This window comes from Macrobrachium rosenbergii, unplaced genomic scaffold (genome assembly GCF_040412425.1).
Source record: "Macrobrachium rosenbergii isolate ZJJX-2024 unplaced genomic scaffold, ASM4041242v1 13917, whole genome shotgun sequence".
NCBI classification, from domain to species: Eukaryota; Metazoa; Arthropoda; class Malacostraca; order Decapoda; family Palaemonidae; genus Macrobrachium; species Macrobrachium rosenbergii.
In genome coordinates this window covers 630,313-657,812 of record NW_027100728.1, presented here as the reverse complement: position 1 = coordinate 657,812, position 27,500 = coordinate 630,313, and the positions used below count along the sequence as shown (strand labels likewise).

Here is a 27,500-nt window from a genome sequence, read left to right as displayed (position 1 = left end):
GATAGCACAATGTTCATGGATTGCCCCAAACCCTCACAAAATACCTTGACGTTACACTAAAAATCCTTCCTCAGGCACGATGCTTCAAGACTAACCTGAAAACCTGAGGAAAAGGTTTGATACTACATTCCAAGACCCTTCCAGATAGCACAATGTTCATGGATTGCCCCAAACCCTCACAAAATACCTTGACGTTACACTAAAAATCCTTCCTCAGGCACGATGCTTCAAGACTAACCTGAAAACCTGAGGAAAAGGTTTGATACTACATTCCAAGACCCTTCCAGATAGCACAATGTTCATGGATTGCCCCAAACCCTCACAAAATACCTTGACGTTACACTAAAAATCCTTCCTCAGGCACGATGCTTCAAGACTAACCTGAAAACCTGAGGAAAAGGTTTGATACTACATTCCAAGACCCTTCCAGATAGCACAATGTTCATGGATTGCCCCAAACCCTCACAAAATACCTTGACGTTACACTAAAAATCCTTCCTCAGGCACGATGCTTCAAGACTAACCTGAAAACCTGAGGAAAAGGTTTGATACTACATTCCAAGACCCTTCCAGATAGCACAATGTTCATGGATTGCCCCAAACACTCACAAAATACCTTGACGTTACACAAAAAAATCCTTCCTCAGGCACGATGCTTCAAGACTAACCTGAAAACCTGAGGAAAAGGTTTGATACTACATTCTGAGACCCTTCCAGATAGCACAATGTTCATGGATTGCCCCAAACCCTCACAAAATACCTTGACGTTACACTAAAAAATCCTTCCTCAGGCACGATGCTTCAAGACTAACCTGAAAACCTGAGGAAAAGGTTTGATACTACATTCCAAGACCCTTCCATACAGCACAATGTTCATGGATTACCCCAAACCCTCACAAAATACCTTGACGTTACACTAAAAAGTCCTTCCTCAGGCACGATGCTTCAAGACTAACCTGAAAACCTGAGGAAAAGGTTTGATACTACATTCCAAGACCCTTCCAGATAGCACAATGTTCATGGATTGCCCCAAACCCTCACAAAATACCTTGACGTTACACTAAAAATCCTTCCTCAGGCACGATGCTTCAAGACTAACCTGAAAACCTGAGGAAAAGGTTTGATACTACATTCCAAGACCCTTCCAGATAGCACAATGTTCATGGATTGCCCCAAACCCTCACAAAATACCTTGACGTTACACTAAAAAAAATCTTCCTCAGGCACGATGCTTCAAGACTAACCTGAAAACCTGAGGAAAAGGTTTGATACTACATTCCAAGACCCTTCCAGATAGCACAATGTTCATGGATTGCCCCAAACCCTCACAAAATACCTTGACGTTACACTAAAAATCCTTCCTCAGGCACGATGCTTCAAGACTAACCTGAAAACCTGAGGAAAAGGTTTGATACTACATTCCAAGACCCTTCCAGATAGCACAATGTTCATGGATTGCCCCAAACCCTCAAAAATACCTTGACGTTACACTAAAAAAATCCTTCCTCAGGCACGATGCTTCAAGACTAACCTGAAAACCTGAGGAAAAGGTTTGATACTACATTCCAAGACCCTTCCAGATAGCACAATGTTCATGGATTGCCCCAAACCCTCACAAAATACCTTGACGTTACACTAAAAAAATCCTTCCTCAGGCACGATGCTTCAAGACTAACCTGAAAACCTGAGGAAAAGGTTTGATACTACATTCCGAGACCCTTCCAGATAGCACAATGTTCATGGATTGCCCCAAACCCTCACAAAATACCTTGACGTTACACTAAAAAATCCTTCCTCAGGCACGATGCTTCAAGACTAACCTGAAAACCTGAGGAAAAGGTTTGATACTACATTCCAAGACCCTTCCAAATAGCACAATGTTCATGGATTGCCCCAAACCCTCACAAAATACCTTGACGTTACACTAAAAAAATCCTTCCTCAGGCACGATGCTTCAAGACTAACCTGAAAACCTGAGGAAAAGGTTTGATACTACATTCCAAGACCCTTCCAGATAGCACAATGTTCATGGATTGCCCCAAACCCTCACAAAATACCTTGACGTTACACTAAAAATCCTTCCTCAGGCACGATGCTTCAAGACTAACCTGAAAACCTGAGGAAAAGGTTTGATACTACATTCCGAGACCCTTCCAGATAGCACAATGTTCATGGATTGCCCCAAACCCTCACAAAATACCTTGACGTTACACTAAAAATCCTTCCTCAGGCACGATGCTTCAAGACTAACCTGAAAACCTGAGGAAAAGGTTTGATACTACATTCCAAGACCCTTCCAGATAGCACAATGTTCATGGATTGCCCCAAACCCTCACAAAATACCTTGACGTTACACTAAAAATCCTTCCTCAGGCACGATGCTTCAAGACTAACCTGAAAACCTGAGGAAAAGGTTTGATACTACATTCCGAGACCCTTCCAGATAGCACAATGTTCATGGATTGCCCCAAACCCTCACAAAATACCTTGACGTTACACTAAAAAAATCCTTCCTCAGGCACGATGCTTCAAGACTAACCTGAAAACCTGAGGAAAAGGTTTGATACTACATTCCAAGACCCTTCCAGATAGCACAATGTTCATGGATTGCCCCAAACCCTCACAAAATACCTTGACGTTACACTAAAAATCCTTCCTCAGGCACGATGCTTCAAGACTAACCTGAAAACCTGAGGAAAAGGTTTGATACTACATTCCGAGACCCTTCCAGATAGCACAATGTTCATGGATTGCCCCAAACCCTCACAAAATACCTTGACGTTACACTAAAAAATCCTTCCTCAGGCACGATGCTTCAAGACTAACCTGAAAACCTGAGGAAAAGGTTTGATACTACATTCCAAGACCCTTCCAGATAGCACAATGTTCATGGATTGCCCCAAACCCTCACAAAATACCTTGACGTTACACTAAAAATCCTTCCTCAGGCACGATGCTTCAAGACTAACCTGAAAACCTGAGGAAAAGGTTTGATACTACATTCCAAGACCCTTCCAGATAGCACAATGTTCATGGATTGCCCCAAACCCTCACAAAATACCTTGACGTTACACTAAAAATCCTTCCTCAGGCACGATGCTTCAAGACTAACCTGAAAACCTGAGGAAAAGGTTTGATACTACATTCCGAGACCCTTCCAGATAGCACAATGTTCATGGATTGCCCCAAACCCTCACAAAATACCTTGACGTTACACTAAAAAATCCTTCCTCAGGCACGATGCTTCAAGACTAACCTGAAAACCTGAGGAAAAGGTTTGATACTACATTCCGAGACCCTTCCAGATAGCACAATGTTCATGGATTGCCCCAAACCCTCACAAAATACCTTGACGTTACACTAAAAAAATCCTTCCTCAGGCACGATGCTTCAAGACTAACCTGAAAACCTGAGGAAAAGGTTTGATACTACATTCCGAGACCCTTCCAGATAGCACAATGTTCATGGATTGCCCCAAACCCTCACAAAATACCTTGACGTTACACTAAAAATCCTTCCTCAGGCACGATGCTTCAAGACTAACCTGAAAACCTGAGGAAAAGGTTTGATACTACATTCCAGACCCTTCCAGATAGCACAATGTTCATGGATTGCCCCAAACCCTCACAAAATACCTTGACGTTACACTAAAAAATCCTTCCTCAGGCACGATGCTTCAAGACTAACCTGAAAACCTGAGGAAAAGGTTTGATACTACATTCCAAGACCCTTCCAGATAGCACAATGTTCATGGATTGCCCCAAACCCTCACAAAATACCTTGACGTTACACTAAAAATCCTTCCTCAGGCACGATGCTTCAAGACTAACCTGAAAACCTGAGGAAAAGGTTTGATACTACATTCCAAGACCCTTCCAGATAGCACAATGTTCATGGATTGCCCCAAACCCTCACAAAATACCTTGACGTTACACTAAAAAATCCTTCCTCAGGCACGATGCTTCAAGACTAACCTGAAAACCTGAGGAAAAGGTTTGATACTACATTCCGAGACCCTTCCAGATAGCACAATGTTCATGGATTGCCCCAAACCCTCACAAAATACCTTGACGTTACACTAAAAAAATCCTTCCTCAGGCACGATGCTTCAAGACTAACCTGAAAACCTGAGGAAAAGGTTTGATACTACATTCCAAGACCCTTCCAGATAGCACAATGTTCATGGATTGCCCCAAACCCTCACAAAATACCTTGACGTTACACTAAAAAAATCCTTCCTCAGGCACGATGCTTCAAGACTAACCTGAAAACCTGAGGAAAAGGTTTGATACTACATTCCGAGACCCTTCCAGATAGCACAATGTTCATGGATTGCCCCAAACCCTCACAAAATACCTTGACGTTACACTAAAAAAATCCTTCCTCAGGCACGATGCTTCAAGACTAACCTGAAAACCTGAGGAAAAGGTTTGATACTACATTCCGAGACCCTTCCAGATAGCACAATGTTCATGGATTGCCCCAAACCCTCACAAAATACCTTGACGTTACACTAAAAAAATCCTTCCTCAGGCACGATGCTTCAAGACTAACCTGAAAACCTGAGGAAAAGGTTTGATACTACATTCCAAGACCCTTCCAGATAGCACAATGTTCATGGATTGCCCCAAACCCTCACAAAATACCTTGACGTTACACTAAAAAAAATCCTTCCTCAGGCACGATGCTTCAAGACTAACCTGAAAACCTGAGGAAAAGGTTTGATACTACATTCCGAGACCCTTCCAGATAGCACAATGTTCATGGATTGCCCCAAACCCTCACAAAATACCTTGACGTTACACTAAAAAATCCTTCCTCAGGCACGATGCTTCAAGACTAACCTGAAAACCTGAGGAAAAGGTTTGATACTACATTCCAAGACCCTTCCAGATAGCACAATGTTCATGGATTGCCCCAAACCCTCACAAAATACCTTGACGTTACACTAAAAAAATCCTTCCTCAGGCACGATGCTTCAAGACTAACCTGAAAACCTGAGGAAAAGGTTTGATACTACATTCCAAGACCCTTCCAGATAGCACAATGTTCATGGATTGCCCCAAACCCTCACAAAATACCTTGACGTTACACTAAAAATCCTTCCTCAGGCACGATGCTTCAAGACTAACCTGAAAACCTGAGGAAAAGGTTTGATACTACATTCCAAGACCCTTCCAGATAGCACAATGTTCATGGATTGCCCCAAACCCTCACAAAATACCTTGACGTTACACTAAAAAATCCTTCCTCAGGCACGATGCTTCAAGACTAACCTGAAAACCTGAGGAAAAGGTTTGATACTACATTCCAAGACCCTTCCATATAGCACAATGTTCATGGATTGCCCCAAACCCTCACAAAATACCTTGACGTTACACTAAAAAAATCCTTCCTCAGGCACGATGCTTCAAGACTAACCTGAAAACCTGAGGAAAAGGTTTGATACTACATTCCAGACCCTTCCAGATAGCACAATGTTCATGGATTGCCCCAAACCCTCACAAAATACCTTGACGTTACACTAAAAATCCTTCCTCAGGCACGATGCTTCAAGACTAACCTGAAAACCTGAGGAAAAGGTTTGATACTACATTCCAGACCCTTCCAGATAGCACAATGTTCATGGATTGCCCCAAACCCTCACAAAATACCTTGACGTTACACTAAAAATCCTTCCTCAGGCACGATGCTTCAAGACTAACCTGAAAACCTGAGGAAAAGGTTTGATACTACATTCCGAGACCCTTCCAGATAGCACAATGTTCATGGATTGCCCCAAACCCTCACAAAATACCTTGACGTTACACTAAAAATCCTTCCTCAGGCACGATGCTTCAAGACTAACCTGAAAACCTGAGGAAAAGGTTTGATACTACATTCCAAGACCCTTCCAGATAGCACAATGTTCATGGATTGCCCCAAACCCTCACAAAATACCTTGACGTTACACTAAAAAAATCCTTCCTCAGGCACGATGCTTCAAGACTAACCTGAAAACCTGAGGAAAAGGTTTGATACTACATTCCAAGACCCTTCCATATAGCACAATGTTCATGGATTGCCCCAAACCCTCACAAAATACCTTGACGTTACACTAAAAATCCTTCCTCAGGCACGATGCTTCAAGACTAACCTGAAAACCTGAGGAAAAGGTTTGATACTACATTCCAAGACCCTTCCATATAGCACAATGTTCATGGATTGCCCCAAACCCTCACAAAATACCTTGACGTTACACTAAAAAAAATCCTTCCTCAGGCACGATGCTTCAAGACTAACCTGAAAACCTGAGGAAAAGGTTTGATACTACATTCCGAGACCCTTCCAGATAGCACAATGTTCATGGATTGCCCCAAACCCTCACAAAATACCTTGACGTTACACTAAAAAAATCCTTCCTCAGGCACGATGCTTCAAGACTAACCTGAAAACCTGAGGAAAAGGTTTGATACTACATTCCAAGACCCTTCCAAATAGCACAATGTTCATGGATTGCCCCAAACCCTCACAAAATACCTTGACGTTACACTAAAAATCCTTCCTCAGGCACGATGCTTCAAGACTAACCTGAAAACCTGAGGAAAAGGTTTGATACTACATTCCGAGACCCTTCCAAATAGCACAATGTTCATGGATTGCCCCAAACCCTCACAAAATACCTTGACGTTACACTAAAAATCCTTCCTCAGGCACGATGCTTCAAGACTAACCTGAAAACCTGAGGAAAAGGTTTGATACTACATTCCGAGACCCTTCCAGATAGCACAATGTTCATGGATTGCCCCAAACCCTCACAAAATACCTTGACGTTACACTAAAAAATCCTTCCTCAGGCACGATGCTTCAAGACTAACCTGAAAACCTGAGGAAAAGGTTTGATACTACATTCCAGACCCTTCCAGATAGCACAATGTTCATGGATTGCCCCAAACCCTCACAAAATACCTTGACGTTACACTAAAAAATCCTTCCTCAGGCACGATGCTTCAAGACTAACCTGAAAACCTGAGGAAAAGGTTTGATACTACATTCCGAGACCCTTCCAGATAGCACAATGTTCATGGATTGCCCCAAACCCTCACAAAATACCTTGACGTTACACTAAAAATCCTTCCTCAGGCACGATGCTTCAAGACTAACCTGAAAACCTGAGGAAAAGGTTTGATACTACATTCCGAGACCCTTCCAGATAGCACAATGTTCATGGATTGCCCCAAACCCTCACAAAATACCTTGACGTTACACTAAAAATCCTTCCTCAGGCACGATGCTTCAAGACTAACCTGAAAACCTGAGGAAAAGGTTTGATACTACATTCCGAGACCCTTCCATACAGCACAATGTTCATGGATTGCCCCAAACCCTCACAAAATACCTTGACGTTACACTAAAAATCCTTCCTCAGGCACGATGCTTCAAGACTAACCTGAAAACCTGAGGAAAAGGTTTGATACTACATTCCAAGACCCTTCTTCCATAGCACAATGTTCATGGATTGCCCCAAACCCTCACAAAATACCTTGACGTTACACTAAAAATCCTTCCTCAGGCACGATGCTTCAAGACTAACCTGAAAACCTGAGGAAAAGGTTTGATACTACATTCCAAGACCCTTCCAGATAGCACAATGTTCATGGATTGCCCCAAACCCTCACAAAATACCTTGACGTTACACTAAAAAAATCCTTCCTCAGGCACGATGCTTCAAGACTAACCTGAAAACCTGAGGAAAAGGTTTGATACTACATTCCGAGACCCTTCCAGATAGCACAATGTTCATGGATTGCCCCAAACCCTCACAAAATACCTTGACGTTACACTAAAAAAATCCTTCCTCAGGCACGATGCTTCAAGACTAACCTGAAAACCTGAGGAAAAGGTTTGATACTACATTCCGAGACCCTTCCAGATAGCACAATGTTCATGGATTGCCCCAAACCCTCACAAAATACCTTGACGTTACACTAAAAATCCTTCCTCAGGCACGATGCTTCAAGACTAACCTGAAAACCTGAGGAAAAGGTTTGATACTACATTCCAAGACCCTTCCAGATAGCACAATGTTCATGGATTGCCCCAAACCCTCACAAAATACCTTGACGTTACACTAAAAATCCTTCCTCAGGCACGATGCTTCAAGACTAACCTGAAAACCTGAGGAAAAGGTTTGATACTACATTCCGAGACCCTTCCAGATAGCACAATGTTCATGGATTGCCCCAAACCCTCACAAAATACCTTGACGTTACACTAAAAAAATCCTTCCTCAGGCACGATGCTTCAAGACTAACCTGAAAACCTGAGGAAAAGGTTTGATACTACATTCCGAGACCCTTCCAGATAGCACAATGTTCATGGATTGCCCCAAACCCTCACAAAATACCTTGACGTTACACTAAAAAAATCCTTCCTCAGGCACGATGCTTCAAGACTAACCTGAAAACCTGAGGAAAAGGTTTGATACTACATTCCAAGACCCTTCCATACAGCACAATGTTCATGGATTGCCCCAAACCCTCACAAAATACCTTGACGTTACACTAAAAATCCTTCCTCAGGCACGATGCTTCAAGACTAACCTGAAAACCTGAGGAAAAGGTTTGATACTACATTCCGAGACCCTTCCAGATAGCACAATGTTCATGGATTGCCCCAAACCCTCACAAAATACCTTGACGTTACACTAAAAATCCTTCCTCAGGCACGATGCTTCAAGACTAACCTGAAAACCTGAGGAAAAGGTTTGATACTACATTCCAAGACCCTTCCAGATAGCACAATGTTCATGGATTGCCCCAAACCCTCACAAAATACCTTGACGTTACACTAAAAAAATCCTTCCTCAGGCACGATGCTTCAAGACTAACCTGAAAACCTGAGGAAAAGGTTTGATACTACATTCCAAGACCCTTCCAGATAGCACAATGTTCATGGATTGCCCCAAACCCTCAAAAATACCTTGACGTTACACTAAAAATCCTTCCTCAGGCACGATGCTTCAAGACTAACCTGAAAACCTGAGGAAAAGGTTTGATACTACATTCCGAGACCCTTCCAGATAGCACAATGTTCATGGATTGCCCCAAACCCTCACAAAATACCTTGACGTTACACTAAAAAATCCTTCCTCAGGCACGATGCTTCAAGACTAACCTGAAAACCTGAGGAAAAGGTTTGATACTACATTCCAAGACCCTTCCAGATAGCACAATGTTCATGGATTGCCCCAAACCCTCACAAAATACCTTGACGTTACACTAAAAAATCCTTCCTCAGGCACGATGCTTCAAGACTAACCTGAAAACCTGAGGAAAAGGTTTGATACTACATTCCGAGACCCTTCCATACAGCACAATGTTCATGGATTGCCCCAAACCCTCACAAAATACCTTGACGTTACACTAAAAAATCCTTCCTCAGGCACGATGCTTCAAGACTAACCTGAAAACCTGAGGAAAAGGTTTGATACTACATTCCAAGACCCTTCCAGATAGCACAATGTTCATGGATTGCCCCAAACCCTCACAAAATACCTTGACGTTACACTAAAAAAATCCTTCCTCAGGCACGATGCTTCAAGACTAACCTGAAAACCTGAGGAAAAGGTTTGATACTACATTCCGAGACCCTTCCAGATAGCACAATGTTCATGGATTGCCCCAAACCCTCACAAAATACCTTGACGTTACACTAAAAAAATCTTCCTCAGGCACGATGCTTCAAGACTAACCTGAAAACCTGAGGAAAAGGTTTGATACTACATTCCAAGACCCTTCCATACAGCACAATGTTCATGGATTGCCCCAAACCCTCACAAAATACCTTGACGTTACACTAAAAAGTCCTTCCTCAGGCACGATGCTTCAAGACTAACCTGAAAACCTGAGGAAAAGGTTTGATACTACATTCCGAGACCCTTCCAGATAGCACAATGTTCATGGATTGCCCCAAACCCTCACAAAATACCTTGACGTTACACTAAAAATCCTTCCTCAGGCACGATGCTTCAAGACTAACCTGAAAACCTGAGGAAAAGGTTTGATACTACATTCCGAGACCCTTCCAGATAGCACAATGTTCATGGATTGCCCCAAACCCTCACAAAATACCTTGACGTTACACTAAAAAATCCTTCCTCAGGCACGATGCTTCAAGACTAACCTGAAAACCTGAGGAAAAGGTTTGATACTACATTCCAAGACCCTTCCAGATAGCACAATGTTCATGGATTGCCCCAAACCCTCACAAAATACCTTGACGTTACACTAAAAAAATCCTTCCTCAGGCACGATGCTTCAAGACTAACCTGAAAACCTGAGGAAAAGGTTTGATACTACATTCCGAGACCCTTCCAGATAGCACAATGTTCATGGATTGCCCCAAACCCTCACAAAATACCTTGACGTTACACTAAAAATCCTTCCTCAGGCACGATGCTTCAAGACTAACCTGAAAACCTGAGGAAAAGGTTTGATACTACATTCCGAGACCCTTCCAGATAGCACAATGTTCATGGATTGCCCCAAACCCTCACAAAATACCTTGACGTTACACTAAAAAAATCCTTCCTCAGGCACGATGCTTCAAGACTAACCTGAAAACCTGAGGAAAAGGTTTGATACTACATTCCAAGACCCTTCCAGATAGCACAATGTTCATGGATTGCCCCAAACCTCACAAAATACCTTGACGTTACACTAAAAATCCTTCCTCAGGCACGATGCTTCAAGACTAACCTGAAAACCTGAGGAAAAGGTTTGATACTACATTCCAAGACCCTTCCAGATAGCACAATGTTCATGGATTGCCCCAAACCCTCACAAAATACCTTGACGTTACACTAAAAATCCTTCCTCAGGCACGATGCTTCAAGACTAACCTGAAAACCTGAGGAAAAGGTTTGATACTACATTCCGAGACCCTTCCAGATAGCACAATGTTCATGGATTGCCCCAAACCCTCACAAAATACCTTGACGTTACACTAAAAATCCTTCCTCAGGCACGATGCTTCAAGACTAACCTGAAAACCTGAGGAAAAGGTTTGATACTACATTCCGAGACCCTTCCAGATAGCACAATGTTCATGGATTGCCCCAAACCCTCACAAAATACCTTGACGTTACACTAAAAAATCCTTCCTCAGGCACGATGCTTCAAGACTAACCTGAAAACCTGAGGAAAAGGTTTGATACTACATTCCGAGACCCTTCCAGATAGCACAATGTTCATGGATTGCCCCAAACCCTCACAAAATACCTTGACGTTACACTAAAAAAATCCTTCCTCAGGCACGATGCTTCAAGACTAACCTGAAAACCTGAGGAAAAGGTTTGATACTACATTCCGAGACCCTTCCAGATAGCACAATGTTCATGGATTGCCCCAAACCCTCACAAAATACCTTGACGTTACACTAAAAAAATCCTTCCTCAGGCACGATGCTTCAAGACTAACCTGAAAACCTGAGGAAAAGGTTTGATACTACATTCCAGACCCTTCCAGATAGCACAATGTTCATGGATTGCCCCAAACCCTCACAAAATACCTTGACGTTACACTAAAAAAATCCTTCCTCAGGCACGATGCTTCAAGACTAACCTGAAAACCTGAGGAAAAGGTTTGATACTACATTCCGAGACCCTTCCAGATAGCACAATGTTCATGGATTGCCCCAAACCCTCACAAAATACCTTGACGTTACACTAAAAATCCTTCCTCAGGCACGATGCTTCAAGACTAACCTGAAAACCTGAGGAAAAGGTTTGATACTACATTCCGAGACCCTTCCATATAGCACAATGTTCATGGATTGCCCCAAACCCTCACAAAATACCTTGACGTTACACTAAAAAAAAATCCTTCCTCAGGCACGATGCTTCAAGACTAACCTGAAAACCTGAGGAAAAGGTTTGATACTACATTCCGAGACCCTTCCAGATAGCACAATGTTCATGGATTGCCCCAAACCCTCACAAAATACCTTGACGTTACACTAAAAAATCCTTCCTCAGGCACGATGCTTCAAGACTAACCTGAAAACCTGAGGAAAAGGTTTGATACTACATTCCGAGACCCTTCCAGATAGCACAATGTTCATGGATTGCCCCAAACCCTCACAAAATACCTTGACGTTACACTAAAAAAAATCCTTCCTCAGGCACGATGCTTCAAGACTAACCTGAAAACCTGAGGAAAAGGTTTGATACTACATTCCGAGACCCTTCCAGATAGCACAATGTTCATGGATTGCCCCAAACCCTCACAAAATACCTTGACGTTACACTAAAAAATCCTTCCTCAGGCACGATGCTTCAAGACTAACCTGAAAACCTGAGGAAAAGGTTTGATACTACATTCCAAGACCCTTCCAGATAGCACAATGTTCATGGATTGCCCCAAACCCTCACAAAATACCTTGACGTTACACTAAAAAATCCTTCCTCAGGCACGATGCTTCAAGACTAACCTGAAAACCTGAGGAAAAGGTTTGATACTACATTCCGAGACCCTTCCAGATAGCACAATGTTCATGGATTGCCCCAAACCCTCACAAAATACCTTGACGTTACACTAAAAATCCTTCCTCAGGCACGATGCTTCAAGACTAACCTGAAAACCTGAGGAAAAGGTTTGATACTACATTCCGAGACCCTTCCAGATAGCACAATGTTCATGGATTGCCCCAAACCCTCACAAAATACCTTGACGTTACACTAAAAAATCCTTCCTCAGGCACGATGCTTCAAGACTAACCTGAAAACCTGAGGAAAAGGTTTGATACTACATTCCGAGACCCTTCCAGATAGCACAATGTTCATGGATTGCCCCAAACCCTCACAAAATACCTTGACGTTACACTAAAAAAATCCTTCCTCAGGCACGATGCTTCAAGACTAACCTGAAAACCTGAGGAAAAGGTTTGATACTACATTCCGAGACCCTTCCAGATAGCACAATGTTCATGGATTGCCCCAAACCCTCACAAAATACCTTGACGTTACACTAAAAATCCTTCCTCAGGCACGATGCTTCAAGACTAACCTGAAAACCTGAGGAAAAGGTTTGATACTACATTCCGAGACCCTTCCAGATAGCACAATGTTCATGGATTGCCCCAAACCCTCACAAAATACCTTGACGTTACACTAAAAATCCTTCCTCAGGCACGATGCTTCAAGACTAACCTGAAAACCTGAGGAAAAGGTTTGATACTACATTCCGAGACCCTTCCAGATAGCACAATGTTCATGGATTGCCCCAAACCCTCACAAAATACCTTGACGTTACACTAAAAATCCTTCCTCAGGCACGATGCTTCAAGACTAACCTGAAAACCTGAGGAAAAGGTTTGATACTACATTCCAAGACCCTTCCAGATAGCACAATGTTCATGGATTGCCCCAAACCCTCACAAAATACCTTGACGTTACACTAAAAAATCCTTCCTCAGGCACGATGCTTCAAGACTAACCTGAAAACCTGAGGAAAAGGTTTGATACTACATTCCGAGACCCTTCCAGATAGCACAATGTTCATGGATTGCCCCAAACCCTCACAAAATACCTTGACGTTACACTAAAAAAATCCTTCCTCAGGCACGATGCTTCAAGACTAACCTGAAAACCTGAGGAAAAGGTTTGATACTACATTCCGAGACCCTTCCAGATAGCACAATGTTCATGGATTGCCCCAAACCCTCACAAAATACCTTGACGTTACACTAAAAAAATCCTTCCTCAGGCACGATGCTTCAAGACTAACCTGAAAACCTGAGGAAAAGGTTTGATACTACATTCCGAGACCCTTCCAGATAGCACAATGTTCATGGATTGCCCCAAACCCTCACAAAATACCTTGACGTTACACTAAAAAAATCCTTCCTCAGGCACGATGCTTCAAGACTAACCTGAAAACCTGAGGAAAAGGTTTGATACTACATTCCAGACCCTTCCAGATAGCACAATGTTCATGGATTGCCCCAAACCCTCACAAAATACCTTGACGTTACACTAAAAAAATCCTTCCTCAGGCACGATGCTTCAAGACTAACCTGAAAACCTGAGGAAAAGGTTTGATACTACATTCCGAGACCCTTCCAGATAGCACAATGTTCATGGATTGCCCCAAACCCTCACAAAATACCTTGACGTTACACTAAAAAAAAATCTTCCTCAGGCACGATGCTTCAAGACTAACCTGAAAACCTGAGGAAAAGGTTTGATACTACATTCCGAGACCCTTCCAGATAGCACAATGTTCATGGATTGCCCCAAACCCTCACAAAATACCTTGACGTTACACTAAAAATCCTTCCTCAGGCACGATGCTTCAAGACTAACCTGAAAACCTGAGGAAAAGGTTTGATACTACATTCCGAGACCCTTCCAGATAGCACAATGTTCATGGATTGCCCCAAACCCTCACAAAATACCTTGACGTTACACTAAAAATCCTTCCTCAGGCACGATGCTTCAAGACTAACCTGAAAACCTGAGGAAAAGGTTTGATACTACATTCCGAGACCCTTCCAGATAGCACAATGTTCATGGATTGCCCCAAACCCTCACAAAATACCTTGACGTTACACTAAAAATCCTTCCTCAGGCACGATGCTTCAAGACTAACCTGAAAACCTGAGGAAAAGGTTTGATACTACATTCCAAGACCCTTCCAGATAGCACAATGTTCATGGATTGCCCCAAACCCTCACAAAATACCTTGACGTTACACTAAAAAATCCTTCCTCAGGCACGATGCTTCAAGACTAACCTGAAAACCTGAGGAAAAGGTTTGATACTACATTCCGAGACCCTTCCAGATAGCACAATGTTCATGGATTGCCCCAAACCCTCACAAAATACCTTGACGTTACACTAAAAAAATCCTTCCTCAGGCACGATGCTTCAAGACTAACCTGAAAACCTGAGGAAAAGGTTTGATACTACATTCCGAGACCCTTCCAGATAGCACAATGTTCATGGATTGCCCCAAACCCTCACAAAATACCTTGACGTTACACTAAAAATCCTTCCTCAGGCACGATGCTTCAAGACTAACCTGAAAACCTGAGGAAAAGGTTTGATACTACATTCCAAGACCCTTCCAGATAGCACAATGTTCATGGATTGCCCCAAACCCTCACAAAATACCTTGACGTTACACTAAAAAATCCTTCCTCAGGCACGATGCTTCAAGACTAACCTGAAAACCTGAGGAAAAGGTTTGATACTACATTCCGAGACCCTTCCAGATAGCACAATGTTCATGGATTGCCCCAAACCCTCACAAAATACCTTGACGTTACACTAAAAATCCTTCCTCAGGCACGATGCTTCAAGACTAACCTGAAAACCTGAGGAAAAGGTTTGATACTACATTCTGAGACCCTTCCAGATAGCACAATGTTCATGGATTGCCCCAAACCCTCACAAAATACCTTGACGTTACACTAAAAATCCTTCCTCAGGCACGATGCTTCAAGACTAACCTGAAAACCTGAGGAAAAGGTTTGATACTACATTCCAAGACCCTTCCAGATAGCACAATGTTCATGGATTGCCCCAAACCCTCACAAAATACCTTGACGTTACACTAAAAATCCTTCCTCAGGCACGATGCTTCAAGACTAACCTGAAAACCTGAGGAAAAGGTTTGATACTACATTCCGAGACCCTTCCAGATAGCACAATGTTCATGGATTGCCCCAAACCCTCACAAAATACCTTGACGTTACACTAAAAAATCCTTCCTCAGGCACGATGCTTCAAGACTAACCTGAAAACCTGAGGAAAAGGTTTGATACTACATTCCAAGACCCTTCCAGATAGCACAATGTTCATGGATTGCCCCAAACCCTCACAAAATACCTTGACGTTACACTAAAAATCCTTCCTCAGGCACGATGCTTCAAGACTAACCTGAAAACCTGAGGAAAAGGTTTGATACTACATTCCGAGACCCTTCCAGATAGCACAATGTTCATGGATTGCCCCAAACCCTCACAAAATACCTTGACGTTACACTAAAAATCCTTCCTCAGGCACGATGCTTCAAGACTAACCTGAAAACCTGAGGAAAAGGTTTGATACTACATTCCGAGACCCTTCCAGATAGCACAATGTTCATGGATTGCCCCAAACCCTCACAAAATACCTTGACGTTACACTAAAAAAATCCTTCCTCAGGCACGATGCTTCAAGACTAACCTGAAAACCTGAGGAAAAGGTTTGATACTACATTCCAAGACCCTTCCAGATAGCACAATGTTCATGGATTGCCCCAAACCCTCACAAAATACCTTGACGTTACACTAAAAAATCCTTCCTCAGGCACGATGCTTCAAGACTAACCTGAAAACCTGAGGAAAAGGTTTGATACTACATTCCAGACCCTTCCAGATAGCACAATGTTCATGGATTGCCCCAAACCCTCACAAAATACCTTGACGTTACACTAAAAAATCCTTCCTCAGGCACGATGCTTCAAGACTACTGAAAACCTGAGGAAAAGGTTTGATACTACATTCCGAGACCCTTCCAGATAGCACAATGTTCATGGATTGCCCCAAACCCTCAAAAATACCTTGACGTTACACTAAAAAATCCTTCCTCAGGCACGATGCTTCAAGACTAACCTGAAAACCTGAGGAAAAGGTTTGAAACTACATTCCGTGTCCCTTCCAGATAGCACAATGTTCATGGATTGCCCAAAACCCTCACAAAATAACTTGACGTTACACTAAAAAATCCTTCCTCAGGCTCGATGCTTCAAGACTAACCTGAAAACCTGAGGAAAAGGTTTGATACTACATTCCAAGACCCTTCCAGATAGCACAATGTTCATGGATTGCCCCAAACCCTCACAAAATACCTTGACGTTACACTAAAAAATCCTTCCTCAGGCACGATGCTTCAAGACTAACCTGAAAACCTGAGGAAAAGGTTTGATACTACATTCCGAGACCCTTCCAGATAGCACAATGTTCATGGATTGCCCCAAACCCTCACAAAATACCTTGACGTTACACTAAAAAATCCTTCCTCAGGCACGATGCTTCAAGACTAACCTGAAAACCTGAGGAAAAGGTTTGATACTACATTCCAAGACCCTTCCAGATAGCACAATGTTCATGGATTGCCCCAAACCCTCACAAAATACCTTGACGTTACACTAAAAAATCCTTCCTCAGGCACGATGCTTCAAGACTAACCTGAAAACCTGAGGAAAAGGTTTGATACTACATTCCGAGACCCTTCCAGATAGCACAATGTTCATGGATTGCCCCAAACCCTCACAAAATACCTTGACGTTACACTAAAAAATCCTTCCTCAGGCACGATGCTTCAAGACTAACCTGAAAACCTGAGGAAAAGGTTTGATACTACATTCCGAGACCCTTCCAGATAGCACAATGTTCATGGATTGCCCCAAACCCTCACAAAATACCTTGACGTTACACTAAAAAAATCCTTCCTCAGGCACGATGCTTCAAGACTAACCTGAAAACCTGAGGAAAAGGTTTGATACTACATTCCGAGACCCTTCCAGATAGCACAATGTTCATGGATTGCCCCAAACCCTCACAAAATACCTTGACGTTACACTAAAAATCCTTCCTCAGGCACGATGCTTCAAGACTAACCTGAAAACCTGAGGAAAAGGTTTGATACTACATTCCGAGACCCTTCCAGATAGCACAATGTTCATGGATTGCCCCAAACCCTCACAAAATACCTTGACGTTACACTAAAAAATCTTTCCTCAGGCACGATGCTTCAAGACTAACCTGAAAACCTGAGGAAAAGGTTTGATACTACATTCCGAGACCCTTCCAGATAGCACAATGTTCATGGATTGCCCCAAACCCTCACAAAATACCTTGACGTTACACTAAAAAAATCCTTCCTCAGGCACGATGCTTCAAGACTAACCTGAAAACCTGAGGAAAAGGTTTGATACTACATTCCGAGACCCTTCCAGATAGCACAATGTTCATGGATTGCCCCAAACCCTCACAAAATACCTTGACGTTACACTAAAAATCCTTCCTCAGGCACGATGCTTCAAGACTAACCTGAAAACCTGAGGAAAAGGTTTGATACTACATTCGAGACCCTTCCAGATAGCACAATGTTCATGGATTGCCCCAAACCCTCACAAAATACCTTGACGTTACACTAAAAATCCTTCCTCAGGCACGATGCTTCAAGACTAACCTGAAAACCTGAGGAAAAGGTTTGATACTACATTCCAAGACCCTTCCAGATAGCACAATGTTCATGGATTGCCCCAAACCCTCACAAAATACCTTGACGTTACACTAAAAATCCTTCCTCAGGCACGATGCTTCAAGACTAACCTGAAAACCTGAGGAAAAGGTTTGATACTACATTCCAAGACCCTTCCAGATAGCACAATGTTCATGGATTGCCCCAAACCCTCACAAAATACCTTGACGTTACACTAAAAATCCTTCCTCAGGCACGATGCTTCAAGACTAACCTGAAAACCTGAGGAAAAGGTTTGATACTACATTCTGAGACCCTTCCAGATAGCACAATGTTCATGGATTGCCCCAAACCCTCACAAAATACCTTGACGTTACACTAAAAAAAATCCTTCCTCAGGCACGATGCTTCAAGACTAACCTGAAAACCTGAGGAAAAGGTTTGATACTACATTCCGAGACCCTTCCAGATAGCACAATGTTCATGGATTGCCCCAAACCCTCACAAAATACCTTGACGTTACACTAAAAAAATCCTTCCTCAGGCACGATGCTTCAAGACTAACCTGAAAACCTGAGGAAAAGGTTTGATACTACATTCCGAGACCCTTCCAGATAGCACAATGTTCATGGATTGCCCCAAACCCTCACAAAATACCTTGACGTTACACTAAAAAATCCTTCCTCAGGCACGATGCTTCAAGACTAACCTGAAAACCTGAGGAAAAGGTTTGATACTACATTCCAAGACCCTTCCAGATAGCACAAATGTTCATGGATTGCCCCAAACCCTCACAAAATACCTTGACGTTACACTAAAAAAATCCTTCCTCAGGCACGATGCTTCAAGACTAACCTGAAAACCTGAGGAAAAGGTTTGATACTACATTCCAAGACCCTTCCAGATAGCACAATGTTCATGGATTGCCCCAAACCCTCACAAAATACCTTGACGTTACACTAAAAATCCTTCCTCAGGCACGATGCTTCAAGACTAACCTGAAAACCTGAGGAAAAGGTTTGATACTACATTCCGAGACCCTTCCAGATAGCACAATGTTCATGGATTGCCCCAAACCCTCACAAAATACCTTGACGTTACACTAAAAAATCCTTCCTCAGGCACGATGCTTCAAGACTAACCTGAAAACCTGAGGAAAAGGTTTGATACTACATTCCGAGACCCTTCCAAATAGCACAATGTTCATGGATTGCCCCAAACCCTCACAAAATACCTGTACGTTACACAAAAAAAAATCCTTCCTCAGGCACGATGCTTCAAGACTAACCTGAAAACCTGAGGAAAAGGTTTGATACTACATTCCGAGACCATTCCAGATAGCACAATGTTCATGGATTGCCCCAAACCCTCACAAAATACCTTGACGTTACACTAAAAATCCTTCCTCAGGCACGATGCTTCAAGACTAACCTGAAAACCTGAGGAAAAGGTTTGATACTACATTCCGAGACCCTTCCAAATAGCACAATGTTCATGGATTGCCCCAAACCCTCACAAAATACCTTGACGTTACACTAAAAATCCTTCCTCAGGCACGATGCTTCAAGACTAACCTGAAAACCTGAGGAAAAGGTTTGATACTACATTCCGAGACCCTTCCAAATAGCACAATGTTCATGGATTGCCCCAAACCCTCACAAAATACCTTGACGTTACACTAAAAATCCTTCCTCAGGCACGATGCTTCAAGACTAACCTGAAAACCTGAGGAAAAGGTTTGATACTACATTCCAAGACCCTTCCAGATAGCACAATGTTCATGGATTGCCCCAAACCCTCACAAAATACCTTGACGTTACACTAAAAAATCCTTCCTCAGGCACGATGCTTCAAGACTAACCTGAAAACCTGAGGAAAAGGTTTGATACTACATTCCGAGACCCTTCCAGATAGCACAATGTTCATGGATTGCCCCAAACCCTCACAAAATACCTTGACGTTACACTAAAAATCCTTCCTCAGGCACGATGCTTCAAGACTAACCTGAAAACCTGAGGAAAAGGTTTGATACTACATTCTGAGACCCTTCCAGATAGCACAATGTTCATGGATTGCCCCAAACCCTCACAAAATACCTTGACGTTACACTAAAAATCCTTCCTCAGGCACGATGCTTCAAGACTAACCTGAAAACCTGAGGAAAAGGTTTGATACTACATTCTGAGACCCTTCCAGATAGCACAATGTTCATGGATTGCCCCAAACCCTCACAAAATACCTTGACGTTACACTAAAAAATCCTTCCTCAGGCACGATGCTTCAAGACTAACCTGAAAACCTGAGGAAAAGGTTTGATACTACATTCCGAGACCCTTCCAGATAGCACAATGTTCATGGATTGCCCCAAACCCTCACAAAATACCTTGACGTTACACTAAAAAATCCTTCCTCAGGCACGATGCTTCAAGACTAACCTGAAAACCTGAGGAAAAGGTTTGATACTACATTCCGAGACCCTTCCAGATAGCACAATGTTCATGGATTGCCCCAAACCCTCACAAAATACCTTGACGTTACACTAAAAAATCCTTCCTCAGGCACGATGCTTCAAGACTACACTGAAAACCTGAGGAAAAGGTTTGATACTACATTCTGAGACCCTTCCAGATAGCACAATGTTCATGGATTGCCCAAAACCCTCACAAAATACCTTGACGTTACACTAAAAATCCTTCCTCAGGCACGATGCTTCAAGACTAACCTGAAAACCTGAGGAAAAGGTTTGATACTACATTCCGAGACCCTTCCAGATAGCACAATGTTCATGGATTGCCCCAAACCCTCACAAAATACCTTGACGTTACACTAAAAAATCCTTCCTCAGGCACGATGCTTCAAGACTAACCTGAAAACCTGAGGAAAAGGTTTGATACTACATTCTGAGACCCTTCCAGATAGCACAATGTTCATGGATTGCCCCAAACCCTCACAAAATACCTTGACGTTACACTAAAAAAATCCTTCCTCAGGCACGATGCTTCAAGACTAACCTGAAAACCTGAGGAAAAGGTTTGATACTACATTCTGAGACCCTTCCAGATAGCACAATGTTCATGGATTGCCCCAAACCCTCACAAAATACCTTGACGTTACACTAAAAAATCCTTCCTCAGGCACGATGCTTCAAGACTACACTGAAAACCTGAGGAAAAGGTTTGATACTACATTCTGAGACCCTTCCAGATAGCACAATGTTCATGGATTGCCCCAAACCCTCACAAAATACCTTGACGTTACACTAAAAAATCCTTCCTCAGGCACGATGCTTCAAGACTACACTGAAAACCTGAGGAAAAGGTTTGATACTACATTCCAAGACCCTTCCAGATAGCACAATGTTCATGGATTGCCCCAAACCCTCACAAAATACCTTGACGTTACACTAAAAAAATCCTTCCTCAGGCACGATGCTTCAAGACTAACCTGAAAACCTGAGGAAAAGGTTTGATACTACATTCCGAGACCCTTCCAGATAGCAAAATGTTCATGGATTGCCCCAAACCCTCACAAAATACCTTGACGTTACACTAAAAAATCCTTCCTCAGGCACGATGCTTCAAGACTAACCTGAAAACCTGAGGAAAAGGTTTGATACTACATTCCGAGACCCTTCCAGATAGCACAATGTTCATGGATTGCCCCAAACCCTCACAAAATACCTTGACGTTACACTAAAAATCCTTCCTCAGGCACGATGCTTCAAGACTAACCTGAAAACCTGAGGAAAAGGTTTGATACTACATTCCGAGACCCTTCCAGATAGCACAATGTTCATGGATTGCCCCAAACCCTCACAAAATACCTTGACGTTACACTAAAAAATCCTTCCTCAGGCACGATGCTTCAAGACTAACCTGAAAACCTGAGGAAAAGGTTTGATACTACATTCCAAGACCCTTCCAGATAGCACAATGTTCATGGATTGCCCCAAACCCTCACAAAATACCTTGACGTTACACTAAAAAATCCTTCCTCAGGCACGATGCTTCAAGACTAACCTGAAAACCTGAGGAAAAGGTTTGATACTACATTCCAAGACCCTTCCAGATAGCACAATGTTCATGGATTGCCCCAAACCCTCACAAAATACCTTGACGTTACACTAAAAAAATCCTTCCTCAGGCACGATGCTTCAAGACTAACCTGAAAACCTGAGGAAAAGGTTTGATACTACATTCCGAGACCCTTCCAGATAGCACAATGTTCATGGATTGCCCCAAACCCTCACAAAATACCTTGACGTTACACTAAAAATCCTTCCTCAGGCACGATGCTTCAAGACTAACCTGAAAACCTGAGGAAAAGGTTTGATACTACATTCCGAGACCCTTCCAGATAGCACAATGTTCATGGATTGCCCCAAACCCTCACAAAATACCTTGACGTTACACTAAAAAATCCTTCCTCAGGCACGATGCTTCAAGACTAACCTGAAAACCTGAGGAAAAGGTTTGATACTACATTCCGAGACCCTTCCAGATAGCACAATGTTCATGGATTGCCCCAAACCCTCACAAAATACCTTGACGTTACACTAAAAATCCTTCCTCAGGCACGATGCTTCAAGACTACACTGAAAACCTGAGGAAAAGGTTTGATACTACATTCTGAGACCCTTCCAAATAGCACAATGTTCATGGATTGCCCCAAACCCTCACAAAATACCTTGACGTTACACTACAAAATCCTTCCTCAGGCACGATGCTTCAAGACTAACCTGAAAACCTGAGGAAAAGGTTTGATACTACATTCTGAGACCCTTCCAAATAGCACAATGTTCATGGATTGCCCCAAACCCTCACAAAATACCTTGAAGTTACACTAAAATATCCTTCCTCAGGCTCGATGCTTCAAGACTAACCTGAAAACCTAAGGGAAAGGTTTGATACTACATTCTGAGACCCTTCCAAACAGCACAATGATCATGGATTGCCCAAAACCCTCACAAAATACCTTGACGTTACACTACAAAATCCTTCCTCAGGCACGATGCTTCAAGACTAACCTGAAAACCTGAGGAAAAGGTTTGATACTACATTCTGAGACCCTTCCAAATAGCACAATGTTCATGGATTGCCCCAAACCCTCACAAAATACCTTGAAGTTACACTAAAATATCCTTCCTCAGGCACGATGCTTCAAGACTAACCTGAAAACCTGAGGGAAAGGTTTGATACTACATTCTGAGACCCTTCCAAACAGCACAATGTTCATGGATTGCCCAAAACCCTCACAAAATACCTTGAAGTTACACTAAAAAATCCTTCCTCAGGCACGATGCTTCAAGACTAACCTGAAAACCTGAGGAAAAGGTTTGATACTACATTCTGAGACCCTTCCAGATAGCACAATGTTCATGGATTGCCCCAAACCCTCACAAAATACCTTGACGTTACACTAAAAAATCCTTCCTCAGGCACGATGCTTCAAGACTAACCTGAAAACCTGAGGAAAAGGTTTGATACTACATTCCAAGACCCTTCCAGATAGCACAATGTTCATGGATTGCCCAAAACCCTCACAAAATACCTTGACGTTACACTAAAAATCCTTCCTCAGGCACGATGCTTCAAGACTACACTGAAAACCTGAGGAAAAGGTTTGATACTACATTCTGAGACCCTTCCAGATAGCACAATGTTCATGGATTGCCCCAAACCCTCACAAAATACCTTGACGTTACACTAAAAAATCCTTCCTCAGGCACGATGCTTCAAGACTACACTGAAAACCTGAGGAAAAGGTTTGATACTACATTCCAAGACCCTTCCAGATAGCACAATGTTCATGGATTGCCCCAAACCCTCACAAAATACCTTGACATTACACTAAAAAATCCTTCCTCAGGCACGATGCTTCAAGACTATCCTGAAAACATAAGAAAAGGTTTGATACTACATTCCGAGACCCTTCCAGACAGCACAATGTTCATGGATTGCCCCAAACCCTCACAAAATACCTTGACGTTACACTAAAAAATCCTTCCTCAGGCACGATGCTTCAAGACTACACTGAAAACCTGAGGAAAAGGTTTGATACTACATTCTGAGACCCTTCCAGATAGCAAAATGTTCATGGATTGCACCAAACCCTCACAAAATACCTTTACGTTACACTAAAAAATCCTTCCTCAGGTACGATGCTTCAAGACTACACTAAAAACCTGAGGAAAAGGTTTGATACTACATTCCGAGACCCTTCCAGATAGCACAATGTTCATGGATTGCCCCAAACCCTCACAAAATACCTTGACGTTACACTAAAAAATCCTTCCTCAGGCACGATGCTTCAAGACTAACCTGAAAACCTGAGGAAAAGGTTTGATACTACATTCCGAGACCCTTCCAGACAGCACAATGTTCATGGATTGCCCCAAACCCTCACAAAATACCTTGACGTTACACTAAAAAATCCTTCCTCAGGCACGATGCTTCAAGACTAACCTGAAAACCTGAGGAAAAGGTTTGATACTACATTCCGAGACCCTTCCAAATAGCACAATGTTCATGGATTGCCCAAAACCCTCACAAAATACCTTGATGTTACACTAAAAAATCCTTCCTCAGGCACGATGCTTCAAGACTAACCTGAAAACCTGAGGAAAAGGTTTGATACTACATTCCGAGACCCTTCCAGACAGCACAATGTTCATGGATTGCCCAAAACCCTCACAAAATACCTTGACGTTACACTAAAAAATCCTTCCTCAGGCACGATGCTTCAAGACTACACTGAAAACCTGAGGAAAAGGTTTGATACTACATTCCGAGACCCTTCCAGACAGCACAATGTTCATGGATTGCCCAAAACCCTCACAAAATACCTTTACGTTACACTAAAAAATCCTTCCTCAGGCACGATGCTTCAAGACTACACTGAAAACCTGAGGAAAAGGTTTGATACTACATTCTGAGACCCTTCCATACAGCACAATGTTCATGGATTGCCCCAAACCCTCACAAAATACCTTGACGTTACACTAAAAAATCCTTCCTCAGGCACGATGCTTCAAGACTAACCTGAAAACCTGAGGAAAAGGTTTGATACTACATTCCAAGACCCTTCCAGACAGCACAATGTTCATGGATTGCCCCAAACCCTCACAAAATACCTTTACGTTACACTAAAAAATCCTTCCTCAGGCACGATGCTTCAAGACTACACTGAAAACCTGAGGAAAAGGTTTGATACTACATTCAGAGACACTTCCAGATAGCACAATGTTCATGGATTGCCCCAAACCCTCATAAAATACCTTTACGTTACAATAAAAAATCCTTCCTCGGGCACAATGCTTCAAGACTACACTGAAAACCTGAGGAAAAGGTTTGATACTACATTCCGAGACCCTTCCAGATAGCACAATGTTCATGGATTGCCCCAAACCCTCACAAAATACCTTGACGTTACACTAAAAAATCCTTCCTCAGGCACGATGCTTCAAGACTAACCTGAAAACCTGAGGAAAAGGTTTGATACTATATTCCGAGACCCTTCCAGATAGCACAATGTTCATGGATTGCCCCAAACCCTAAAAAAATACCTTTACATTACACTAAAAAATCCTTCCTCAGGCACGATGCTTCAAGACTAACCTGAAAACCTGAGAAAAAGGTTTGATACTACATTCGGAGCCCCTTCCAAATAGCACAATGTTCATGGATTGCCCAAAACACTCACAAAATACCTTTACGTTACACTAAAACATCCTTCCTCAGGCACGATGCTTCAAGACTAACCTGAAAACCTGAGGAAAAGGTTTGATACTACATTCCGAGACCCTTCCAAATAGCACAATGTTCATGGATTGCCCAAAACACTCACAAAATACCTTGACGTTACACTAAAAAATCCTTCCTCAGGCACGATGCTTCAATACTACACTGAAAACCTGAGGAAAAGGTTTGATACTACATTCTGAGACCTTTCCAGATAGCACAATGTTCATGGATTGCCCCAAACCCTCACTAAATACCTTGACGTTACACTAAAAAATCCTTCCTCAGGCACGATGCTTCAAGACTAACCTGAAAACCTGAGGAAAAGGGTTGATACTACATTCCGAGACCCTTCCAGATAGCACAATGTTCATGGATTGCCCCAAACCCTCACAAAATACCTTTACGTTACACTAAAAAATCCTTCCTCAGGCACGATGCTTCAAGACTAACCTGAAAACCTGAGGAAAAGGGTTGATACTACATTCCGAGACCCTTCCAGATAGCACAATGTTCATGGATTGCCCAAACCCTCACAAAATACCTTGACGTTACACTAAAAAATCCTTCCTCAGGCACGATGCTTCAAGACTAACCTGAAAACCTGAGGAAAAGGTTTGATACTACATTCCGAGACCCTTCCAGATAGCACAATGTTCATGGATTGCCCCAAAACCCTCACAAAATACCTTGACATTACACTAAAAAATCCTTCCTCAGGCACGATGCTTCAAGACTAACCTGAAAACCTGAGGAAAAGGTTTGATACTACATTCCAAGACCCTTCCAAATAGCACAATGTTCATGGATTGCCCAAAACCCTCACAAAATACCTTGACGTTACACTAAAAAATCCTTCCTCAGGCACGATGCTTCAATACTACACTGAAAACCTGAGGAAAAGGTTTGATACTACATTCTGAGACCCTTCCAGATAGCACAATGTTCATGGATTGCCCCAAACCCTCACAAAATACCTTGACGTTACACTAAAAAATCCTTCCTCACGCACGATGCTTCAAGACTAACCTGAAAACCTGAGGAAAAGGTTTGATACTACATTCCGAGACCCTTCCAGATAGCACAATGTTCATGGATTGCACCAAAACCCTCACAAAATACCTTTACGTTACACTAAAAAATCCTTCCTCAGGCTCGATGCTTCAAGACTAACCTGAAAACCTGAGGAAAAGGTTTGATATTACATTCCGAGACCCTTCCAGATAGCACAATGTTCATGGATTGCCCCAAAACCCTCACAAAATACCTTGACGTTACACTAAAAAATCCTTCCTCAGGCACGATGCTTCAAGACTAACCTGAAAACCTAAGGAAAAGGTTTGATACTACATTCCGAGACCCTTCCAGATAGCACAATGTTCATGGATTGCCCCAAACCCTCACAAAATACCTTGAAGTTACACTAAAAAATCCTTCCTCAGGCACGATGCTTCAAGACTAACCTGAAAACCTGAGGAAAAGGTGTGATACTACATTCCAAGACCCTTCCACATAGCACAATGTTACAA

The 27,500-nt window shown here is 42.5% G+C and overlaps 1 long non-coding RNA gene across 1 annotated transcript in view; it reads left to right on the top strand.

The window, feature by feature from the left end:
• Positions 1–27,500, top strand: part of LOC136838090 (uncharacterized) — a 98,819-nt gene that overhangs the window by 4,241 nt on the left and 67,078 nt on the right. The gene's annotated exons all lie outside the window — the stretch shown is intronic.